Consider the following 6,000-nt stretch of genomic DNA (forward strand, 5'->3'; position numbering starts at 1 on the left):
CAGCCAGCTCCCCGCATCGTGAGTAAGCCTGGGTGGTAAAATCCGATCCGCTTGTGGCGTAGCGGGATTCTTTCCATGTTCGCTCTTTAAAATTGCGTTTTCGCGCATGCTGTAGTGACTTACTGGGATCCCAGTGTTCAGCGACAAGTGTTCCTATTAGATTGCGTGCGTCATGAGATTTTGGTAGCTGGCCGCACGATCCCGCGAGAGTGTGCGATCATGAACACCTCATTCGGACGCGCCATCAGACACTGCAAGAGTGTGCGATCGCGAATGCATCATTTGTATGTGCCATCGGACATTCGGCGGCAGTTTGGAGAGGCTTGCGATGTCGAACATGCAAAATTTGCAAACTGCAGAAGAATAATATCTCGAGCAGCATAAAACCTTCTCGAAAATTATGTTTTTGATGAAAAAAACTTCTCAGATTGACATATGGCTGTACTTTTTAGCGCAAGGAGTCCTTTTTAAGAAAAAGAAATTGAGAGAGGAAGGAAGTGCCCCAGAGTCTCCAACTTCCAGTTCCTGTTCAGCAGGCTCCTCCCCGTGCTTTGTCCATGTCCTGTTCACGTTTCATTTCCATTTGAAGCTGGAAGGATCTGCTTCATATTATATCATTGGATTAGAGGACTTTTGGATTTGAGATTTTACAAGTACGTTGGTGTTGTTTGTATGATTGAGGCATTGCATTTGCTGCAACTACAGAACTGTTGTACTTCTCATCATTTTTTAAACAATTTATTGTGGGTAGCCAGTAGGATCAGAGCTAGTCATGCGTGCATGATGAAACAACTGTTCCTTTGGTGTATGTTGAATTTTTTTTAAACATCATTTAGGCCATGGATGGCATTAGATTGAATTGAAACATGTGTTTTTAGGGGCATTTCACTTTTTTGGTGTGTGTTAAATAAATGTCTTTGTTGTTGTGTGTGTGGTGTGTTTGTTGTGTAACTTGCACAACTTGTTTAGCCCTGTGGATTTTTGTTTTTGCATTTTATTGCATAAAAAGCTGTGCCTACTTTGCCTAGCTATTATAGGCCTGTTTCAGTTCTTTGTTTTCCAGGCCTCCTGCTTGTTGCTTGTGACTGTGAGTGTCCATGTAGCTGGTGGCGATTTCTGGTGGTAGTTATAAGTGTGCTGCTTTTACCATATATGCCTGCATGTGTTTTCTTTGTTCCTTTTAGGCCTTGGTTTCTTGTTATTGTTGGCCTGGCCATGTGACTGGCGGCCATTTTGAAGCCAGGCAGTGTGCTTTTGCCATAGGCCTGCATTGCTTGTCTTCCCTTTAGTTTCTTGTTGTTGTGGGCCTATCCATGTGGCTGGAGGCCATTTTGAAAGCCAGGCAGAGCACTTTTGCTATAGGCCTGCAAGCTTGTGGCCTATCCTGTCAATAGGCCTTCCATTTAGTAGTCTCAGTGGTAGTCATGGGTGCATGAAACAACTGTTTCTGTGTGTTCTGTTGAATTTAAACACAATTTAGGGCATGGATGGCATTGGGTTGAATTGCAAAATGTGTTTTTTTGGGGGGCATTTAACTTTTTTGTTGTGTGTTAAATAAATGCCTTTGTCGTGTGTGTGTGTGTGGTGTGTTTGTTGTGTAACGTGCACACCTTGTTTAGCCCTGTGGATTTTTGTTTTTGTATTTTATTGCATCAAAAGCTCTGTTGTTTAGCATGCCTCCTTTGCCTGGCTATTATAGGTCTGTTTCAGTTCATTGTTTTCCAGGCCTCCTGCTTGTTGCTTGTTGTGACTGTGAGTGTTCATGTCGCTGGTAGCCAATTCTGATGGTGGTTATAAGTGTACTGCATTTGCATGTGCATGTGCTGCATGTGTTTTCTTTGTTCCTTTTTGGCCTAGGCTTCTTGTTGTTGTGGGACTGGCCATGTGGCTTGCCGCCATTTTGAAGCTAGGCAGTGTGCTTTTGCAATAGGCATGCATTATCTGACGACCCTTTAGTTTCTTGCTGTTCTGAGCCTGGCCATGTGGCTGGTGGCCATTTTGAAGGCAGGCAGTATGCTTTTGACATAGGCCTGCAAGCTTGTGGCCTAGTCTGCCAATAGGCATTTCATCGAATAGGCTCAGAGGTAGTCATGGGTGCATAAAACAACTGTTTCTGTGTGTTCCTTTGAATATCAACATCATTTATGGCATGGATGGCATTGGATTATATTGCAAAATGTGTTTTTTGGGGGGTTACTTCACTTTTTCGTATGTGTTAAATAAATGATGTCTTTGTTGTGTGTGTGTGTGATGTGTGTGTTGTGTAACTTGCACACCTTGTTTAGCCCTGTGGATTTTAGTTTTTGTATTTTATTGCATTAAAGCTGTGTTGTTTTGTATGTCTTATTTGCCTGGCTATTATAGGCCTGTTTCAGTTAATTGTTTTCCAGGCCTCCTGCTTGTTGCTTGTTGTGACTGTGAGTGTCCATGTGGCTGGTGGCCATTTCTGGTGGTAGTTGTAAGTGTGTTGCTTGTGCCATAGAGGCCTGCATGTGTTTTATTTGTTCCTTTTTTGCCTAGGCTTCCTGTTGTTGTGGGCCTGGCCATGTGACGTGCAGCCATTTTAAAGCCAGGCAAGGTGCTTTTGCCATAGGCACGCATTGGCTGTGAGTGTCCATGTGGCTGCTGGACATTTCTGCTGGTAGTTTAGTAGTGTGTAGTGTGCTGCTTTTGCCATATATGCCTACATGCCTTTCTCATGATCCTCTTGGTTTACTGCTTCCATCCCCTTTGGCAGCTCCCTGAATGACGTGATGAGCAAATTAATGCCAAATAGGTTCCACTTCCATTGCATTTGTATTTTTGTTTTGTTCTTCTTCTTTCCTAACCTTCCTGAGTGTACACTGTATACCATCAAAGCCCTTGTTGTCAAAGTCTCAGAAATGGCTACACTATTATGTTTTTTTATAACTTAAACTAAGTTAATAACATGTAATATTATAACACTAACAAGTGTGACCTCCACACACTAAGTTATATATTATATTTGTTTGTTTGTAAAAGTAGTAATTGAACCACAACAAAAAATGCAACATTTCACTGATGTTCTTCTCCTGGTTTCTTTGCTTTTAGGTGCACAAAAAGACAGAGGAGGTGGTGTCATCATCACCCGTTGTACTGCCAGACAGACATCCTGCAGTGCACCACGTCATGTCCACGTGTGACCACAGACATCTCTGCAACTTGCACACCTGCGTCCTACTGACTTCTGAAGGAAGAGAATGTCCCCAAAGAAAGGTTGCAGATCCTCCAGTACCAAGAAAGTTGCCAGTGAGAAGAAGGAACAGAAGAAGGAAGTGGCACTTACCAAAACTAGTGTGTCTGCCAAGATATTATTTGGGAAACAAAAAATGTCGCCTGCATCAGCTGTGTCCGGGGACCAAGCTGGGAGCAGCATCTCCGCATCAGTGGGCCCACTCCACCACACTAGGCCAAAGCCCAGGAGTGTCGCAGAGGTAGCCAGTCTACTATCGATCAGTGATGTTGTAATGTCATTAACGCAAAGTAGTACCCAATCAACGCAGGCGGAAACTCAGCAGATAAGTGGGCAACAACAGCTGCAACAACAGCCGCAACAACAGCCACCACAACAGCCACAACAGCCACAACAACAGCCGCAACAACAACCGCAACAACAGCCGCAACAACACCCCCCAATAGTAGTTGTTCCTCCTGAAGTAGGGGCAGTTCAGGAAGTCGAGATTCCTGCAGACAAAGAGGAGCAAGCCACTGTTTCAGAAGATCCATTGTCTTCCATGTCCCAAGCAAGGAAAAGGAGGGTTAGTCCATCAACTTCTTCTTCAATCCCGCTTCTGATGATCTAAGTGCCACTTGGAAGCCACCAGCTCCGTCTGAGAGTGATGCACCCCACAAGACAAGGCTAGTAAAAAGGAAGGCTCCAGAAAGCCTTAGAGTTATGGAAGTAGATGTAGAAGAGGGGGATGATTATGACAAGCCAGTCATCATGACCATCACTTTTGGCCCAGAGGGGATGGAGTCCAACATTATTTCGCTATCCAAAAAAGGGATGTAGCACGGATACCACCAAGACAGTTAACACAACCTCCGGCTTCCATATTTGCATTTGCTAAGGTCCAGCAGGGACCTACATCCAGCTCAACCACCACCTCAGTAGGTAGTGGTAATGTAAGTGCACAGAGTCAAATTCCACGCCCACCCTCCATTTCATCTGGCATTGAAAGTGGCTCCTCTAGCAGCGCCAGAAAGTTCACCTCCCCAGTTTGGGACTTTTTTCGGTTAGCAGTAAAGAGGAGACCATTGCTATATACTCAATTAGTCAACACTCTGTTAGACGGGGTAAGCTTGGTACAAAATATGGTACCGGAGGCCAAATAAGCCCTCTCAAAAACAACGCATGATCCAGTGGGAGGATCACCTACTTCGCTTTCAGGAAAAAAGTAGAACTGCACCAATTGCTGTTGGTGGGGATGAAGAAGTAGAAGAAGACATGATTGCGGTGGAAGGTGAACAAGAGGGAGACATTTCAAGCCCTGTCACCAGTAGTGTAGTGGTGCACCCCACATCCCCAGCAACTTCTTAGTGGTACCGTAGGAAGAAGAGTCAGACTCAGAGACAGACTGAGACACCAATGCAACCGAGTACTGCAATGAAAAAAACTGCTTTGTTGAGTCCAATTGGGTTCAAGAAGACAGCTGCCTTACAAAGGAAAATAATCCAGCCTACCATCTACAGCATGCTTAGGTCGGTGGGGCATTATGAACGCAACCACCCAACGGCACTTTTGTACAATGCAAAGCTGGCTAAAATGTTAGCGCTGGACCTTCTCCCTTTTTTTCTGGAAGGGGTGGGTTTCCTTGAATTTGTGTCTGCCATCTGCCCTAAAAGGAAGGTTCTCAGCCGGTCCTATTTCACCAGAGTCACAGCACACTGGATCTCTTTTGTGGGGGTTAGAGAAAAGGTATCTGAAGCAGGTGTTGTTGCCACTGCTGAGATTTGTCATGGTACTTGGAAACATGCAACTGTAGCTATGTTCGCTATGGAGAAATCTCATACTGCTGCAAATATTTTGGAAGAGTTAAACAGCAAGGTCTTTGAATGACTGCACCCAAGAGGGCTTAACATTGGTTTTGTTACCACGGATAATGACAGTAATGTACTTAAGGGCATGAAGGATGGTGCCTATTTCAGGGTCCCGTGTTTGGCGCACTGCATTAACATTATTGTTCAAGACTTAAAAAAAAAGAAACCATAGTCAGCAACTTACTGACCTCCTGCCAAAGAATATGCACACATTTCAGCCATTCTTTTAAAGACCGGAAGCAGCTGAGAATCATTCAATGTGACTATAGAATGCCAGTCAAAGCACTTATCCAGGAGGTGGCAACACGTTGGAACTCAACTTATTACATGGTTGACCGTCTGTTTGAGCAGTACAGACCAATCAATGAATATGTCATTGAAAGAGGGGATGCTACTGTGGAAGGCATGACCCTTCAGATGGACCAATGGAGCCTAGTTAAATGCCTGACAGAGATGTTTCTTCCTTTTGAGGTCTTCACACGTGAAGTCAGCCAGGAGGACTGTACTATGGGCCAAGCTATCCCATTGTTGCACATGCTAGAGCAACAGCTGAAGGAGGTGTGTGAAGCGTACATAGGTGTGGAGGAAAACAAATGAAGCATATGAGTTGGTGTAGAGATTATCCCATCGCTTATGTGAAAATACTAGGGTGCAAACTAAGATTGTGTCAGAAAAACATTACATTTGTGCCACAAATCTGGATCCATGCTACAGATCAGAACTAAACAGTAAGACATGAATTCCTTTTTCAGAACTGGATGTTGCCCAGCACACAGCTTAGATAGCTGAGGCCACCAGTGACTTAAAAAATGAATGGCTGGTAATTAAAGGCCCGCTTCTCAAACCCAGACCAAGTACTGCACCAGGGCATCTGGCGTCAGGTTCCACTTCAGAGCCTGAGGGCAGTGCTTTAGCCTCAGAGTGGTCACCAATACTATT

This window comes from Lissotriton vulgaris, chromosome 7 (genome assembly GCF_964263255.1).
Source record: "Lissotriton vulgaris chromosome 7, aLisVul1.2, whole genome shotgun sequence".
In the NCBI taxonomy this organism is placed as follows: Eukaryota; Metazoa; Chordata; class Amphibia; order Caudata; family Salamandridae; genus Lissotriton; species Lissotriton vulgaris.